This window comes from Marmota flaviventris, chromosome 5 (genome assembly GCF_047511675.1).
Source record: "Marmota flaviventris isolate mMarFla1 chromosome 5, mMarFla1.hap1, whole genome shotgun sequence".
Taxonomy (NCBI): Eukaryota; Metazoa; Chordata; class Mammalia; order Rodentia; family Sciuridae; genus Marmota; species Marmota flaviventris.
In genome coordinates, this window is record NC_092502.1 from 162,740,734 (window position 1) to 162,759,689 (window position 18,956).

The following is an 18,956-nucleotide window of genomic DNA, read 5'->3' on the forward strand; positions in this document are numbered from 1 at the left end:
GGAATGCTCAGTGAAATCAGCTAAATATTTTTATGTGATTTATTCCTAGAGTGCTCATTGCTGGTGCACCATTTGTTTCAGTCCTACAAACTGGGCATTAACAGGCTGGAGAAAACTTTAGGCACGGTTTGTACTCTTTATTTTTAATCTGGACTCTCTCAGCTCCAATTCTCCAGCTGCTGTAGGTATGCCTGGTGGTGTGTTAAGCTTTTCTCATAAGAGGAGCACTTTATAAAGACCCAGTCATGCTGTTGAGACTTTAGATTCACAGTAAGTTAGGGACTGTCAAAGATGATGCATTCAGAAAGACTTCAGAAGATGCGTCTGTGTAATGGCAAGCTCACAGTCTTAGGGTTCAGAGCTGCCCTGCCCACTGTGGGCTGCATGATGCCTCCCACCCCGTTCATGTGTTCAACCCCTAACTCCAAATGTAGTGGTTTTAGGAGATGGGGCCTTTGACGTGCAGTTAGGTACAGATGGAGTGATAAGGGTGGGGCCTTAATGATGGCATTTGTCACAAGGGAGTTCTCCTCCATGTGGAGACGTGGGGAAATGATGCCTCTTTACAAACCAGGAAGAATTTTTGCAAGAACCCAATCCCCTCCCTCACCCTGATCTGAGGCTTCCAAGCCTCTAAATCTGGGATAAAATAAGTTTCTACTGCTGAGCCTACTCACTCTGCGGTGTTTTGTTATGGCAGTGAGAGCTAACTGATACGAACGTGATCACTGAGGTATGAAGGCCTCCCTAAACAAATGCCTGGACGCGTGAAGGTGGTGCGGACACTGGGTAAGGAGGAGCATCTGAAAGAGTTCCGAGGTGCATCCTGGGGGAGGATGTTGAGGGTGATGGTGACGGGAGGGAGCTCAGATGGAAACATGGTGCATGCCATTGGAAACTGAAGCAAAGGAAGACCTCGTTATAAGATCGCAAAGCAGTTGACCAAGCTGTGCTCGTGTTCTCCTGCTCTCAGGAAGGTAGAGCTGGTGGGTGACAACACAGGGCATTTAGCCAAAGAGCTTCCTCCACCCTGTGCTAAAGGAGCAGGCTGATTTCTACCGACGACCTTCAATAATGCACCGTGGAAAGACGGAATGGAGAATATATGTTTAAGCAAAAAAGGAACCAGAATTAAAAGGTTCGGAAAATTCTCAAGATATCCATATCTCACACACACACACACACACACACACACACACACACAAATAGAATTCCTGCTCTAAGGAGAACACAGAGGGTCTGAGAGGTTTGTCACTTGGTAAGGAGCTTCCCGGATGGGGTCTGGCCGGCTGTGACCCTGCCAGTTTGAAGGAAATGCATGGAAATGAGATGAAATGGAGGGAAGCTGTTGGGTTGCTTGGGTTGGCTAGATGAGATGGCAAAGCAATTTGGCTGCAAATGGGTGCTGTTGTTCACAAAGAGGACAAAGGGACCACAAGGCTCATCCAGAGGTCAGCAGGGCTTGGTCAGGTAAGTTTCAAAGGCTGCCACTGTGGTTTGGAAGCACACAATTTCCCTGGTTTTGCAAGTTCACTGCAGAGGAGCAGGAATCATCCCTCGAGTCTTGCCCACATATGATTTATATGTTTGGGTGAAACTTTGACTTTAATGTTTAGAGTTGATGTTGGAACAAATTAAAACATTTGGAGCTGTCGGGTTGGGATGAATGAATATTCCATGTGAGAAGGACAAAGGTTTGATATTTGGACATTAAGGCTTAGAGTTAGATGAGATCATAAGGGTGGGGCCCTTCTGATGGGATCAGTGTCCTCATAAGACCAGACAGCACGTTCTTTCTCTCCACCATGTGATGACCCAGAAGAAGGTGACCCTGTGTGAGCCAGGTAGAAGGCCCTTGTCAGGAACCTGATTTCAGACTTCCATCATCTAGAACTATGAGAAAATAGATCTCTGTTGTTAAACACACCCACTGTATGGCATTTTTAAATGGAAATCTGAACAGAGCAAAATGCCATCATAGAACCAGCAGTGTAGAGTTCATCACAATACAAGGCCTTTGCCTTGTATTGATCAGTTTTCCATTGCTGTGACAAAATACCTGAGAAAATCAACATTAAAGATGGAATTATTTAACTTAGCTCAGTTCCTGAGGTCTCCGTCCATGGCCTGTTGATTCAGTTGTGAGGCAGGACATCTTGGCAGGGAGGGTGTGGCGCAGCAAAGCTTTCTGTTGGCCAGGAAGTGAGGAGAGGCAGAGGGAAAGGGGCCCGGGGCCTGATGTCCCCTTCAAGGGTGTGCCCCAGTGACCTAGCTTCCTCCATCTAGTCACAGCCTCCTGAAGGTCCTCCCTCCCAGGGGTACCACAGGCTGATGACCGAGCCTGTCTCACATCCTCCGTGGACGCTTGTGCTCAGCAGCCATTCTGAGAGGCCTGGACTGGAGGACCGTGGGAGTCGTGGAAGTGACGGCAGTGTCCTGTTTTCCTGAATAAAAGCTCTGCTCGGAAGGACAAGGAAGTTTAATGTGGGTAGTAGCCAGAGTCCAACCTCCAGGTGACCAATCGTCACAGCTTAATTTTAATGAAGTCAATTGTTGGAAGAAGACTGATTCCTACCAACTCTAATCCAACCCAGGATCAGGCTGAAAGTCCTGAGAGCATTGTTCCCCAATGGAAGGGTGACATTTGATCCAAATGAAACATATGGCCTAATGACAGCCACATCTTAAAATATTTCAATTTTAATTTTTAAAAGTGTCAGAAGTGTCCCCGGGCAGGAATGAAACAGAAGGCTCAGAGGATGCTTTCCTTGTGGTCTTCCAGTGTTGACCCCGTGTGAAGCCGGTCTTCCAGCCTGACTCCAGGGCCAGCAGAAGATCTGCCCTTGATGGTGAGGTTTCAGACATGAAAAGCTGCAAGTCTCTCATGCCCACCATTAGCACAGAATACTGATTTGCATCCACATGAGATGCTAGAGAAATAAATCCTTTATCTCAAGCTGTTGGGATACCACACATCTCACTTTCCTGGGGCTTCAATGATAAGTAAGTGTCCTGCAGAAAGTTCTGCTACTTAGGGCTGGAGTCCACAGGACCTTGTGGCTATGGGAGCGTGAGCCCCAGGTGTTCATACAGCTCCCACTTGCCAGGGCAACCTTTGCTGCAGTAGCCATGGCACATTTAACCAAGTGCTAAGGTCAAAACACTGGCTCATGGGTTGCTCTTGACATTACCTGGCCTAGTTGTGTGGGTGTGTGGGGACCAGGTGGGCTTTGCCCTCCACGACCTCATGGTAACTTAGGCCTACTCTAATCTAGATGATAAAGGAGGAAGTTACTTGGGGTTGGACCCCACAGCACTGGGCAACCCACACTACGGGGCTACCTCTCACTTTCCCTGGGTCCTCCACATATGGTGAGCTTGGTCCACTTAAGTTAGAGCTCTAGGGACATCCTGCCAGGTGCAATCAGGGGAGGAGGCAGGTGCCATCTGCAGTCTGTTGACGATTTGGAAAATTCCTTGCTCGTGACAGCAAGGATGAATGAAGCCCAGAACTAACCCCACGCCCTCACTGCCGTTGTCCTCCTGAGTGTCACATCAGTCAAGGACATGCTAATCAGTGATCACTCTGGAGAACAGTAAGTTCCCCTAACCCACCTCCTCCCTCTCCATCCTGTCCCAACTCCAGGTGGCCGTTGCTCTCCACACTCCCCAAGTCCACCACATGTCTCACGTGCATCTTCTCACTCTGGCCTTCTGCCTGTAGTCCTGGGCCCCTGGGCCTCTCAATGCCTCCCAGGATGAAGTCCTCCAGATCTGGACCTGTCTCACCAAAGTCTTGCACATGGGGTATGCCCCAGCCATGTGCAGTCACAGGCTCGAGCAGCTCAGTGGGTGCCAATGGGGCAGGTAGGTTTCCAAACGCTTTGTTTGCCCCTCTCCTTTACTCCTCAGAACCTGTGAGGAAGACACTCCGTGACAGACAGCCAAGGAACCGAGGCCCTGGAGTCAAATGCACAACACTTCTTACAACTGCTGACTCTGCCGTTCTCACCCACAGGGCACACCTCCCTCTCCTTTCCTGGCAAGAGCTCCATTCCCTGCATTTACTGAAATGTGTTGGGGGAGTTCTGTGGGACAGTTGGCCTGATCCCGTGGCAGGGTCCTGAGGGCCACCCAGCTCTGCTGCCCTTTTTCTGCTCTGCAGCAGGCGTCTGCCAGGTCCTACCTCCAGGACTTAGGGACACATACTCGGGGGAATTTGCTTATTTTCTGACTTACTTTTAGAGCAATTTTAGGTTTACAGCAAAATTGACTGGAATGTCCCTTGATTTCCATGTGTGTCCTGTGTCACACGAGCAGAACCCCAAATGTCTCACCACAGTGGGGTGTTGTCACCATCCATGAGCCCACATTGACAAGCCATCATCACCTGGAGTCCTTGGCCTACATTGGGGCTCGTGCAGCCCTCGGGACTGGACAAAGGGGAGTTGATGTGTGCCCACCTTGTTCTGCTGTCAGAACAGTCCACTGCCCACCATGCCCTGGCACCATGCCTCCTGCTCCTCCCTCCCCAACCCCAGGAGCAGGGACCCTTCTCCTGTCTCCACAGTTGGCCTCTCCCAGCAGCCATGCAGTTGGGATCATGTAGTTTGCCATCTTTTCGGATTGGTGTTTCCACTTGGCAATGTGTGTTTATGATTCCTCAGTGTCTTCTCCTGGCTTGAGGGCCATTGGTGTTTAGGTCCACAGCCTGGGTGGACCACAGATATTCATCCATTCACATACTGAGGGGCACCTTTTCTGCATCCAGGTTTTGGCAATTTTGAATACAACTGCTGTAAACATCCATGTGCAGGTTTCTGTGCGGACACATGTTGTGGTCAACTGGATAGACACCAAGAAGAACAGCTGAGCTGAGAGAGTGTGTTTGGTATTGCAGGGAGTGGCCTTGCTGCCTTTCAGTGTGGTGGTACTACTTGGTGTTCGCGCCAGCCGTGACCAGGTCCTTGTTCCTTGCTGCAGCCTGGCCAACGTGAATGCTGTGTGTGCTGGACGTGGCCCTGTAGGGGTGTATGGTGGCATCCCTGGCTGCCATGCCACGTAGGGACCCACCTCAGATGCACGTGGGCTTCCTGTCCATCTTCTCTGATATTGGTCTTCAGTTCATTTTTAAATCTGGTGTTTGTTTTCTTATTGGTGAGTTTTAAGCACTATTTTTCACATTTTAAAAGATGCCAAAACTGTCTTTTGACACATTTCCCTGAGTCCGTGCCTCTCCTTTTTACCCTCTTGGCCATGCTGATCACAGAGCAGAAACTCTTTTTTCATGGAGTCCCATTTATTAGTTCTTTATTTCATGTGTCATGCCTTTGATGTCGTCTCTAAAACGCCATCGCCAAGTAGTTTTGCAACTTTATGTTCCACATTTAGGTCTCAGATCCACGTTGAGCCCATCTCTGCAGAGGGTGCGCAGGGCCCAGGTCTGCCTCTGGATCCACAGTTCACATGTGGTGTGCAGCTGTCTCAGCACCCTTCCTTGACAACACCGTCCTTCCCTCGTCACCCTGGATGGCTCCTTCGTCAAAGGTCAGCTGACCGCAACTATGTGGGCTTGCTTCTGCCTCCCTGTTCTGTTCCCTTGATCTAGCGCCTCTTGGTTCACCAGTTTCTTACCATCTTGCTTATGCATCTGTGTGTGTGACAGAGCGGGCCCTGGGGATTGAACCCAGGGAGCTCTACCACTGAGTCACATCCCCAGACCTTTTATTTTACCTTGAGACAGGGTCTCCCCAAGTAGCCCAGGCTGGCCTGGAACTCGCAGCCCCTCTGCCTCAGCCTCCAGCTCTCTGGGGCCCCAGCCTGCACCCCCAGGCCCAGCAGCTTCGCAGGGCATCTTGAACTCCTGAGGGTAGTCCTCCAGCCTTGCTCTCCCCGTGAGTGCCGTGCTGGTCAGTCCTGATTCTCAGTATACACTCCAGTGTCAGTTAATCGAGATTCACAATAGAACTTCTGGAATTTTGGTCAGGACTGTGTTCAGTCTCCACATCAGTCTGGGAAAGACAGACATCTTAAATGATGTGACTTTCTGGCCATGAACATATGCCATCTCTCCATTTATTTAGTTCCTCACTGGTTTCTTAGAGTTTATAGTCTTCTTTATATATCTTTTTAAATTTTTAGCTAGATTTATGTAGATGCATTTCACTTTGGGGGTATTTATGTAAAGGGATTGTGTTTTTAACTTCAAATTCCACTTGTTGATTGTTGTATAATCAGATTTTTCTTTGACTTTGTCAATGATTGTGACCTTAAAAAGTGCGGTGTCCATCTGGTAGGCTCACTCAGTATGTTCAAGAACAGCACAAAAAACAGGGAATGAAAACATTTTTACTTTGACTTATTTAACTCCCTTTGTGTGTGGAACAGGTGGCTGCACACATCCCCTGGTCCTGACTCCATCTGTCGGCACAGGAGCAGCGCCCAGCGATTCTAAAGTCTGTGTGAACGGCAGTGGGCAGTAAGAGCAGGAATGCCGCCTCAGCCACGTCTTTGTGGTTCTCCCTGACCAAGTTCTTAGTTTCATGTGAGTCATTGTTCTTGTCCCAGGACTTGACTAACCCACCACACAGGCAGAGCTGCTACTTCTATGTGATTCTGCACATTCTTCTCAGTCTGCGTTGCTCTTCTGTTTTGCAAAGTTTATGAGCTGTCATCGCCTGCCCCACTGTGATTATGAATGGCAGCTCTCTGGATGCACAGCCGGCATGCTGTCTGGTCTCTGGTCACACTTTATGTCCACTCTGCAGCCTTTCTTGTAGGCGTGGCCATGAGTCCACACCAAGGAACATGGTACTCATGATAGGGACCTCTCCCAAGCTCATAGATGCCCACAGAATCCCCCATGCTCTCCACTGTCTTCTGGCTAAATGCAAAGGATCAAACCCCACGTAGGGTTGCAAGTGGTGACAGGGTCACAAACGCAGAGTGCCTCCACCCACCTCCCCCCACTGACCTTCACTGGTCTAGATCATCAGGAGGAGAGAAAACTCCCTGCTTGGCCTTTGAGACAGTCGTGGCCCCATGTGGTTTGTCCCAGCCCATCCCTGCTCTTCTAGAAACCTTCCACTTGCCCTTCAGCTCTGCTCGGCCCTGTCTGGACTGGCCTCCAGTCTGCTCAGGACAATATGGAGGTCAGGCAGGACACCAGGAAGATAGTAAGCCCGAGTGGCTTGTTCCCTCAGAAGCCTGTCCTGAGAACTGGCTTCATTTCTTAATTGAAGACGTCCATCAGGTGGTCACCACACACTGTGCCAAGGTCCTGAGACTTCTACCTCCCTTTTCCACCTAAAGCAGAGAAGAGCCAAGGCTCCCTCTGGGATCCTCACCCACTGTCCCCTGTGCACTACCCACATCTCTATAAACCTCCACTCACCAAGCCACAGGGCACTGTGCCTCCTCCTGAGACCCTAGTGGCACACCCACCCAAGAGAAAACTCGCCAGAGGCGTGCAGAACGTCACGCCCCACTTCCTGTCTCCTCACCAGCCCCCAAGGGGTAGCCACGCGCCTCTTCTCTGCAGGCAGCTGCACATGGGAAGCTCCTGATTTTTCTGCACCTGAGGCCAACAGTGCAGCCATTGCAGTCCTTTTTTGATGTGGTGACATATTTCTGGTTCTCAAAATCATTGGCTTCATTTCAGAAAAGGACTTCTTGTCCCGCCAAGTACCAGAAGCTTCTGTAAGCATAATGGCTGGTTGGTCTTTCTTTCTTTCTTCCTCTCTCTCTCTCTCTCTCTCTCTCTCTCTCCCCCGCCCAGTTGTTATTTTATTTCTTTTTATTTGTTATTTTTAGTTACACATAGCATTAGCATTCAGTTTGACATAATTATGAAAGCTTGGAATATGATTTGCTCTGATTCACTCCCCAGTCCTTCCCCTCTCCTTCTTCTCCCCCCTCTCCCTCTTCCCTTCCCTCTACTCTACCAATCTTTCTGCTATTTACTTATAGCCTTTTTTTACAAAAAGATCAATGTCTTGGGGATGCGCAAGATGGTGAGATTCGCTGTGGCATATTCATTTATGTGCATAGGAGAGTTAGGTCAGGTTCGCTCCACTGACTTCCTACCCCATCCCTCCTCCCTCCCCTTCAGTCCCCTCTGTCTACTCCACTGATCTTTCTTCTGGTTTAATGGAATCTTTTCTGCTACTTTTTTCCCCTTATTTTTCTCCTCCTCCTCCTCCTCCTTCTCCTCCTCCTCCTCCTCCTCTTCTCTTGTATTGGATCAGCTTCCACATTATCAGAGAAAACATCACATCCTTGACTTTCTGGGTCTGGCTTATTTCACTCAGCATGATAGTCCTCAGTTTCATCTATTCACCAACAAATGCCATAAAGTCATTCTTCTTTATGGCTGAATAATACTCTGTTGTGAATACATATCACATTTTCTTTATCCATTCATCTTTTGAAGGCACCTAGGTTGACTCCACAGCTTGGCTATTGTGAGTTAACACAGATATAAACATTCATGTGGTTCTGTCACTGCAGTATGCTGATTTAAAATCTTTTGGATAAGTACTGAAGAATCGGATAAATGGATCAAATGGTGGCTCCATTCCCAGTTATTTGAGGAATCTCTATATTGCTTTCCAGAGTGGTCTCAGTAATTTGCAGTCCCAACAACAATGTATGAGTGCACCTTTTCCCCCACATCCTTGCCAACGTTTATTGTTATTTGTATTCTTGACAAGAGTCAAGTTCCATTCTTCTATATGGCTTTCCAGTTTTGCCAGCAGCACTTGTTAAGAAGGCTCTCTTTTCTCATATGTATGTTGATACCCTTTCCTGGGGTCAGAAGGCTGTGGGTATGTGGGTTTGTCTCCGTGCCTTCTAATCTGTCCAACGCTCTTCACATCTGAGTAACTGGTCTTAATGAAAGGTACGCTGGTGTTATACAAAACATGAGAGTCAGGCACCACAACTATCCGTAACATTGGCTTTCCCAACAAAAATATTTATCTATTTTATTTTACACTCTTCCTAGAAACAAAATATCAAGTTTACAAACATGCTACAGGAGCAAGCAAGGGGCCCCAGAAGTCTTGCATGCAATTTCATACAGTGGATAAGTGGAAATCAAATTCATGCCTTGGATCTGTTCTCAAACATTAAATTATTTGATTATAAGTGTCCATTGTTGAAAATTTAGAAATATAGAATATTTTAATATAAATATTAATTTTACTCATATCTTCTCTGCTAAAAATATGAACATTTTGAAGTTCATATTTTCCACATAAAATATATTTTCTTCGTTTTCAATATAAAATATATTTTCAAAACAGATTTTAAATCATAGTATATATACATATTATTTTAGTTTAATGTTCATGTGCTAATAAATATATTGATATATTAATAATAAATCATAAATGAATATATTTGAATAAATTATTATAAATAAATACATTAATAATGATAGTTACTTTATCTTACTAAATTAAAGCTTTCTTTTTAATCTCTGTATACAATTTCATATTATGATAATTTCATATAACAGGTAGGAAACACTAAAAAAGTAACTATTGCTAAGTGTTTGCCATATTTTTATATTAAAATGAACAACTTCATAGCAATTCCATTTTTAAAAAGTTAAGTTCCAGGATTTTATTTAATTATATCATGAACAATTTCCCTCCAAAAAGAATGGAAATCCTCTGTATAAAATGGGTACAGAGTGAGCTAAAACAAAGGTTAAAAGTCGATTGGAATCCATTTAACTGTGCCAGGGACAATGATAGTTACACGATGCTTGGTTTTGACCCCAAATTCATGTATCCCTTGGGGTGCTATGGTGAGTATAAATAACAGACAGGGCAATATTCCCAGCTCCTCTTACAGGAGATGTAGGACCCCTAATAAAATTCAGTATAGCAGTGCTTCAGTCAGGTCCATGGCTATCTTGTCTGATGACCTTGAGGGACAGGCTGCAGGCTGTCAGGGTGACGTCTGCCTTCCAAAGGCACCAGCTTGACCTGGACCTTAGGTCTCCAATTCCCTGAATGCTGTGAAGCCTGAGAGACAAGGGTCACCAGAGTGCTGGTCCTAGGCATTGTACTTAAGGTCGTTACTCCTCCACCTGTGCAAGGCGCTCACAGACAGATGCTCCGTGCAAGTTCAGCCTGTCTTTCCCTCAAGCTGGATGTCCCGACAACTGAAGGGGACTGCCTTTTGCTCAGTTGTCCACCCTCACCACAGCTAATGGGCACATAGGAAGGCTTGTCAGGGAACCATGCCACAGCTGTGTCTGTCCCTCCACACCCCAAGTTCTGCTGCCTCGGTTAGCCAAGGGCAGCACTTGCCCACCCCAGTATGCCTCATGGCCATTGGTGGACGTGGCCCTGGCAAGAGCCAGGCTCTTCTTGCACAAGAGTGAGATGTGGCTGTCCAAGTTAGCAGCCCGATCCTTGGGAAAAAGACTGCGTGTGAACCAGGTCCCTGTAACCCTGAGTCCTCGTGATTGCAGGATTGGGAGTGAGCTAAACACCACCTCTCTGTGCATCTTCTATTTTATTCCCCCTCAGGACTTTATTTTCATTTTACTTGGGTAGAAAACCTGGTACTAATGACATTCTTTCCTATTATTCCTATTTTAAGGCAAACTCATTTTTTTTTTTTTTTGAAAATAGAAACCCTTAAATTCTCATTTAGGAAAAATAGAATCCCACCCATAAGATAGTGGGGATCCTAGTCTGAGGGTTGAAGGCCTGGTAATTCTGCTCAGAGCAGGTGGGGTGCCACTGCATCATTATTACACATTCTATTACATACTTACTCTCCTTGACCAAGGACAAGCACCACCGATAACCCTTCCTAGAAGTGCTGGTGTCATGCTCTTGTCAGACCCCAGTAAGCCTCTGCAAAGGAACGTGATTTTCCCAAATCAGCTGTTTGATTTACAGGATGTATGTGAAAATGTTGCTAGTGAAAATAACTAATGCACATGACCTCAGTATCTTGATGTATGCCACATATTGTAAAGTTAAAGTGTCACTGTCATCATGACTCAGGAGGCTAAGACACTGACAGGCAAGGCAACTTTTGCAAATTAGATGTAGATTTTGTTTTTCTTCCTTTTTTCCTTCCTTCCATTTTTGTTGACACTCTAGACAGAGGTGAACACACACACACACACACACACAAATATGCATGTGCATACACATGTGCACACATCACAATCCCATACTCTATATATCTCTGTAACATTTTAGGATTATAAGTTGGACTTTCAAAATTACTTTATTAAGAGAAAATAGTGTAATAAAGTAGAACATGAATTTGTGGTTTGTGCTTTTACTAGGGATATTTTTCATGTGTTATTATTTTTAAAAATATTAGTCATATTTCTTAGTATATTAGTCATATTTCTTAGTATATTAGTCATATTTCTTAATACATTAGTCATATTAGTCATCTCATATTTCAAATATTTCTTCACTCACTTATCACGTGATCCAGGTTAAAACTTCACTGAAGCAACATTTGACCAAAAGAAACCTAGAGAAGCTGTGCCTCAAGAGTGGACCAGGGCAGCGGGGACCAGTTGAGCAGGCATGTGGCAGAGCTCTGTCCCAAAGGCAGGGCTTCTTCCCATGCACAGAAGTGTCCATTCCACAGGGTTAGTTCAGTCACTTCTCAGGGAAGTCCCAATGTTTCCACCATTGCGATGTCTTTTTTCTCTTTTTCATGTGAATTTAATATACCAGTTACTACCAATCCTCAGTAAAAAATAGTAGCATTGTGGTAAGCGCTCCCCCGGAACAAAGAGAAAGTGACACGGCACACCCAGTAACTATGTGCAGGTGTGCTCCCAGAACGAAGGAGGACACGGGGCACACTCAGGGCTTGTGTGCAACTCTGCCGTTACTCTTCCCTAACTGTGGCAACTTGGTTGTAATGCTATGGTATAGATCACCTGGTCAAAATGTACGTCACCAGGCAGGGTAGACAACGGAGCTAACACGTAAGGGGGTTGGGGGACAATGGATATGTAGAGCAACACACTGTTGCACTCGGGGCTCAGCCTTTGGATGCGATTCTGCTGGACCAGTACTGGCACTAACAAAGGCAGCTTCCTGTGGAATGCCCTGGCTCCTGTCTCTCTGCCTGAGAATCCCAAGACACCTTACACTTAAAAGCATCTCTCTCTTCTATTTTTTTAAATTTTATTTTGTACCTGTATTAAAGCATTTCTTGACCAAATTACTACTGAGATTTAGCTGGGCAGGAATGTGCCAAGCAGCAGGGTTATCTGGCAGTATTTCAATAATTATCACAATCATAGGTGGGAAAAAAGACAGTTTTTTTCATGATTTTGCTACACATTAGCTAGCTAGTTCCTAACATAGGCTATCCAAAGGATGTACATTTTGGGTACTCATAAACTACCCCAAAAGTTGTACAATTTTATTTTGATTTCTTTGAGAATTATTCTTGATGTTTCATCCAAGAGCATAAAGAAATAATTCAGCAGATTCTTCAAGAAACCCATATGAACAATGGAGTTCTACATATTGAGTTAGGTCCAGCTTGTTTTAACTATTTCCAAAAAGGCCTATATTTTGTAAAACTTAATCAGGACTTAAAATTCCTATGCACTTTATCCAATCACTGTTTCAGAGAATGAAAAATACACTAATAGATTGAAATACTGCTGCTGTCCAAACATAATTTTTTCTAAATGGGCTAAAATTGTGTTTCATATTTAATAGAAGTAGCCATGTCCACATTTCTAAGGAAAACAATTCTGTCACTATAGATTGCTAAAACATGAAGTTTAGAACAAGAAAATCTCTTGGTGATGACATGTAGCTTAATGAGAGCATAAAATGAAGCAGCACTAATTTCTAGCTGTGTTCTCTTGGTGCGCCTGGACCCTGGGTGATCTTCTAGTGACCCACCCTAGGGCCCTCTTTCCTGCCTTTCCCAGAACAATCAGGGTGGGCCTCCCACTGCTGGACCCTTCACAGAGAGGGTGCACTCACATCCCTGTCTAGAGAGAGCGGCCACAGGCTCTTGGCAATCTTGTTATCTTGGAGATGTCCTTGTATCCAAGGGAGGCTACTGGAGGAGGAGTGAGGGCCACTCTTCCCAAAAAGCCAAAGTTAACAGAAGGTCTCAGTGACTTGCAGCTGGAGCGGAGAAGGGACGGGGAGACTGCCCCTGGAATGGAGGGCAGCTGGACGCTCCAGTGCGGCCACTTGCGCTACATGGCCACCCTGTCGACGAGAGCTGCAGTGCTTGGTTTAGAAAAAGCAGAGCGAGGACAACAAACATTTTAAAGGGAGATCAAATTTCTTAGCCATTTAAGTGATTTCCAGGGAAACGAGTTGGAAGTAGTTTGTTGTTCTGTTATGTTTTCTTCTTGTTTCACAGGTCCAATTGCAATGACAGATTTTCTGAAATTTTTGAGCATTTATAGAAAACGTATAAGGATCAGATTGACTTAACTAATCATAGGTCTAGTTTCAAAAAGGGGGAACTAATGTACACCACAATTTATATATGGTGTGTTTAACATAACTGTGGTAGGAATGTGGATTTGGAGACTATCTACTTCCTAAATGATGTGTTCTCCATACCACATAGATTAGTCAACAGCAAATTAGTTCAAACTACCCCAATTTGAAGTCTTACTTCTAATGTGACTGATACAGAAAACCCATGTGCATTTTATTTTATAGAAATTACTAGAAAGTGTGTATAGGGTACAATTTCCCTCAGATAAACTGCCTGTCTCAGGGACGGTTCACAGCCTTGACTGCCCCAGGGCACTTGAGATCCATCCCTTGGGACTTCTGTTGGCAAGCAGGGGATCTACCCAAACACACAGGGACTTGAGACTCATGATGCTTAGGAGCAGGCTCCAAGCCCCACACTCTTCCTCAGCCTGGAAGCAGGGTCCACAGTCACAGTCTGTGGCACAAAGTCGTGGCTGGAGGTGGTAGGCCATGTGTGTCCCTGCAGTGAGCAGCTCCAGCTAGTGTGCCTACGACCTCACATCGAGGTTCCAGGAGGCCATGTCACTGACTTTCACAGTGACCATGTGGCCATCTCCAGGAGGGTGCATTCAGAGGCACCACCCTCCCTCCTCCACAGGCTGACCGCGGACGGCAGGCGAACTCCTCACAACGCCTAGGCTGACTCCAGGACGGGAGCTGGATGCATGCATGGAAATTCCACGTGGCCTCTGGAGAGGCCTGTTGCAGGGGCCCACTGAGGAGGGGTGGAGGACAATCCTGTGCACCACCCTGGGGTGACTCCTGGCTGCCTTGCAGGGAGCACTTAAGACAACTGTCAGAGCATCGTAAAAGCGACAGACACGGCATGTGACCGAGGGTGCGTCCTGAGGAAGTGGTGTGAGGCCCTGACTCAGAGGAGACTGCCCCCAGGAAGAAAGGGGCCAAGCACAGCACATGACTCAAGTGTCTGGGAGAAGGGCTGAGTGAGCTCAGGAGGAGAAAGGTCAAACAAGGTCAAACAATGTGCCAATCAGGACTGGCTCCTTGTGTAGGCAGGGATGCCTGTGAGGCCCTCCATGCATGAATGAAGAAGGCCCCGGAGTGGGAGGCAGGAGGCTGCTTCACAGCCTGTACCTGAGCCTGTCCCTGCAGCTGAGCCTGTACCCAGAAGAGCCCCTTTCCAAGACCAGGGGAAGCAATTACGCTGGGCCATGTTGAAACTGCAATGTTCCAGATACTGCACGATAGGGAGAAAAGGCACATGCAGCTTTGAACAAAGACCACAGGAGCACCCGCCTAGGACTTTGCAGGTCCTATGCACTGTATCCCCTTTTATGGCTGCCCCGTACTGCAGTCACCTTGGCACTTGCTTCACTGAGCTCACCACACCCGCCTGAGCAGCTCTGTCTCCCCGCACTGCCTTTGGCAGCTATCTCAGGGAGAAACTGGACCCCAGGTGAGCTTCACCCGTGCACTGTGTCTCTCAAAGCCACCACCTGCATGGGTCACCTTCTAATGACCCCTGGCTCCTGTCTTACAAAGTTTTCAAATCTTATTTTGTATTTATCATCACAGGGTAATACCAACTCTTCTGTTGGCTGTAGTCAAAGGCCAGCCGACTTCTGTACACTAGGGCTACATCAGAGACGCAAAAGAGAAGAAGATAAATAACTGTGATATGAGAACTGACGTGGGGGTGAGAGAGAGGGAGAGAGGGAAAGAGAGAGAAAGAGAGAGAGAAGGGGGAATTTGATTCTGAGTTTTGGCCAACACCCACAAAATAAAAACACAGTAAATGACATAAGTATATAATCAATCATGGGATTGAAATTGCCAATTATCTTAAAAGACAATATCAGCATTTAAAAAGACAACTTATTTCCATTTTTTCTCTTAGGAAACTCTCGGAGACCACAGAGCTGGTAATACCTGTTGGTTATGAGGTTGAAGGACCCTGGAAAGCTCATAGGGTGCGGCTCACATGCAGGTTAGGGCACCCTTCGTGGAGGACAGTGGAGCCTGTCAGCACGTTCCTTACACCATGAATACTAGTGTGTCGGTGACTGCACTGCAGCAAGGTTGCTAAAGTGTCATGAAGCCTGTGGTTAGAGCCCCCAGTGTGAGACTGCTCCTCTTGTGTTGTTTATACTAAAAAAAAAATGGGGGAGCTTGTAATTTATTATGAAACACACACCTGAGGGTCATTGTAAAGGATTTAAAGATATGGAAGTGACAGTTTTAAGTGAAAACCATAAAGTTTATGACTCTATGATCCCATTGTGGGAATAAATACATAGGAAAGTACCCTGGATAATTCTGCACTTTTATAGGCACTTCCACTATTTACATAATAAATACCTGCCACTTTTGCATTCAGAAGAAAAATATTATTTTTAATCTTAAAAAGCATACTTTCAAGTGCTAAAATAAAAATATAAGTATATAAATATAATTGTATGAGTTTCGACAGAGAAGATAAGAACTCTCTTTTTTAGGTTAACAGAAAAAAAGCCTTTAAAGTTTTTTTCTACGTATTCTCCAACCAGTTAATTCCTTTTCTTCTTTCTTTTCCTTTTTTGCTACAAACATGTGAAGATCAAAGTCACCACAGGACTGCCCCATGCTATCAGTGTCATTTGGATGATTGTTGGTAAACATTCTGATGTGAGTATTTGAGGTTTGTAATAACCCCTATTATTCAGATAAGCCTTAAAATTCCCCCGGCCCTATGGTCTGGAAGGTGGGACAGAGCAGCCGTGCTCCAGTGTTTGGCTTTGCTGAAAACAAGTGGCTGGGGTCAGGCCTGTTCCCGCCAAGGATGGCATTTTTCTAATCCTGCCTCTCTGCTCAGGTGTCAATTTAAACAGTGGCTGAAATTCAAGCCACCACAGGCTGGGATCAACGCCGACATGGTGGCATGAGATATATGAAAACAGCGTGTGAGGACGAACACAGAAAGTGCTGTCTGTATTAAAAAACTGACAGAAATTATTGGAGTCGGAGACGCACACATGGAGAGTTCTCTTCTAAGGCCATTTTGATGAATCTGATCCACCACGACAAATTCACGATTCAATATGAGAGGTAGGGGTGCCTGCAGATGCCCTTTACTATCATCCAAGGGGAAAAAATATGTCTAAGTAAGAGATGAAAACGTGGCAAGCTTAAGCAGGCGATAAGGATCTGAACTGTGGCCAGGCGCGATAACGCGGCAGCGGCAGCTCCTGCGAGGGACAAGGGCGCCCGGCGTCTCTGGCTCCCATGGACAGGCGCGGCCGAGCGGGGCTGCGGAACCTCAGGGCCCCCGGGGCTGCCAGGGAGCAGCCCCACATGCCTGCTCTTTGCCCCCTCAGCACCTGTGGAGATGTGTTTATTAAGGACAAGTTTGTTTTTCTTTATTTTGTTGTGTTTTTAATAATCCTGCTCTTGGGTTTTCTTTGACTGCTCAGAAAGAATTCTGAAACTCATTCAAAAGCAATTTTTTTTTTCGATTCCCACAAAACATTAAAGAGTTGAAGACTTTGGGCAAAGGGGAATCATCATTGTCAAATTTTCCATTTGACCAGGTTTGGTTTCCTTGGATGATCTAAAATTTGTATTTTCCATGTTTGGTCTACATGCCCTCAGGTTCCCATGCACCCACCCATCCAGGCGTCCACTCACCACCCACCCACCCACAGAAGGCCTCTGTGATCAGGCCATGGGTGGGTGTCCTGCAGTGGAAACTCACAGGCTCAGGCTGGGGAGCCAGAGGTTCCACATGAGTCCCCTGCCCCCAACCCCAGCCATGACGGCATCATGAGGGTAAGATGGAGCTTTATGAAAAATCTTATAAAAGACCCGCCCTGCCTAGGGAGGATCAGGGAGTGGGTCCAGCCACCTCTGCAGGGGGCACGGAGTGACACTGATGCTGAGCCCTGGAGACGCGGAAGGAGATCCCGGCAGAAGGAACAGGACTAGGCATGCCCAAAGCAGAGAGGAGCCTAGCGCTGCCAAGACTGGAGCAAGGCAGCTCCGCCTGACCCTAGGAGCAGTGGGAACTGAGGCGGACCTGGACAGGCACGGAGCAGAGGAGTCGGCGGCTCCCTCGGGACCAAGCAGGTGTGCAAAGTCCTTCACGCCCTTCAAACTTCAGTGAGAACCAACCCAGGGGCACCACGAGTACAGCATAACTTGTGATCTTACTTCTTGTCACTTCTAGGAGTTCACCTCTGCCCACGAGAAAACACCCTGGCAGGGCAAGGTCGGTGAGGAAGATGAGCTACCAGGAGAGCCCGGAGGAAGGGGAAGCTGGGGCAGGGCGGTCTCTTTAGAGAAGAACTAAATTTCAGTTCTGTGCAGGTGATGTTTGAAGTGCCCCCAAGACCCAAGCCCAAGTGAATGTGCAGAACGGACAACAGACCCAGAAGTGACATAAAGTAAGAGGTCTTGCCTGGAGGGCACAGGTGGCTCGAGTCGGGGCACTAGAGACTTGCCAATCTGTTAATCCATGATAATGATGGAATTGGTTTCCCTCTTCAGCCAAGAGGCACGGGGAAGAAATCCGATATGGAATTTATTGCTTTCTGGAAAAGTCACTAAGAGTCAATTCCTCCCAAATATTAAGCTACGATCATTCACCAAATTATGAGAAGACCTTGCAAAGTCTTGAGAAGACACAAAGCTGACACTAAGGAGTCAGCTTCCCGCCACTGGAACAAAATTTCTGAGATAATCAACTTAAAAAAAGGAGAGGTCCTTTGGCTCACATTTTCAGAGGTATCAGCCCATGGTCAACTGACCCTGTGGCTTTGGAGCCTACGACAAGGCAGTGATCATGTGGTGAGAAAGAGGCTCACCTCATGATGAAGAAGAGGCAGGAGTCCCAGTACCCCACTAAGGACACCCGCCCAGTGACCTAACTTCGTCCCATGAGGCCACACCTCTTAAGGTTGCAGGACCTCCCAAGAGCAGCACTGACTGGGACCAAGCCCTCAACGCAGGGGTTTTGGGGGGCACTTATCCAAACCCCGCAGCTCTCATTGTGCTCTCAATAGGCACCTTCTTTGTGCTAGACATTGGTTTCTATGCTGTCATGATTATCTTTCTCCTTAGAGATGTGGCTTCATTTATCTTAGTTAATGCTACACAAGTTTTAAATAGAAATGGAAATTATCACTTTTATGAGGAATTTCCCATTTGAAAAGTGATAGTAAGATATTTGTCTGTATTTCCCCCAACCATGGCACAGGCATCTGAGTTAATATGATCCAAATGGGGATGAAGACCCCTGAAGACCCCCAAAGCAATACTACAAATCCTGACATGGTTTCTACACAGGAAAGGATTTTTTTCTTATTTTGCTAAAACTATTACTTTCCAAGATGAACAGCTTTTCATTAACTCAAGTAGGAGAGAGAAGGAGCACTGTTATGTGCTTCTCTATGCCAGGCAGAAGCAGCCACTCCATGCTGGGAGCTGTGGTGACAGTGGGAG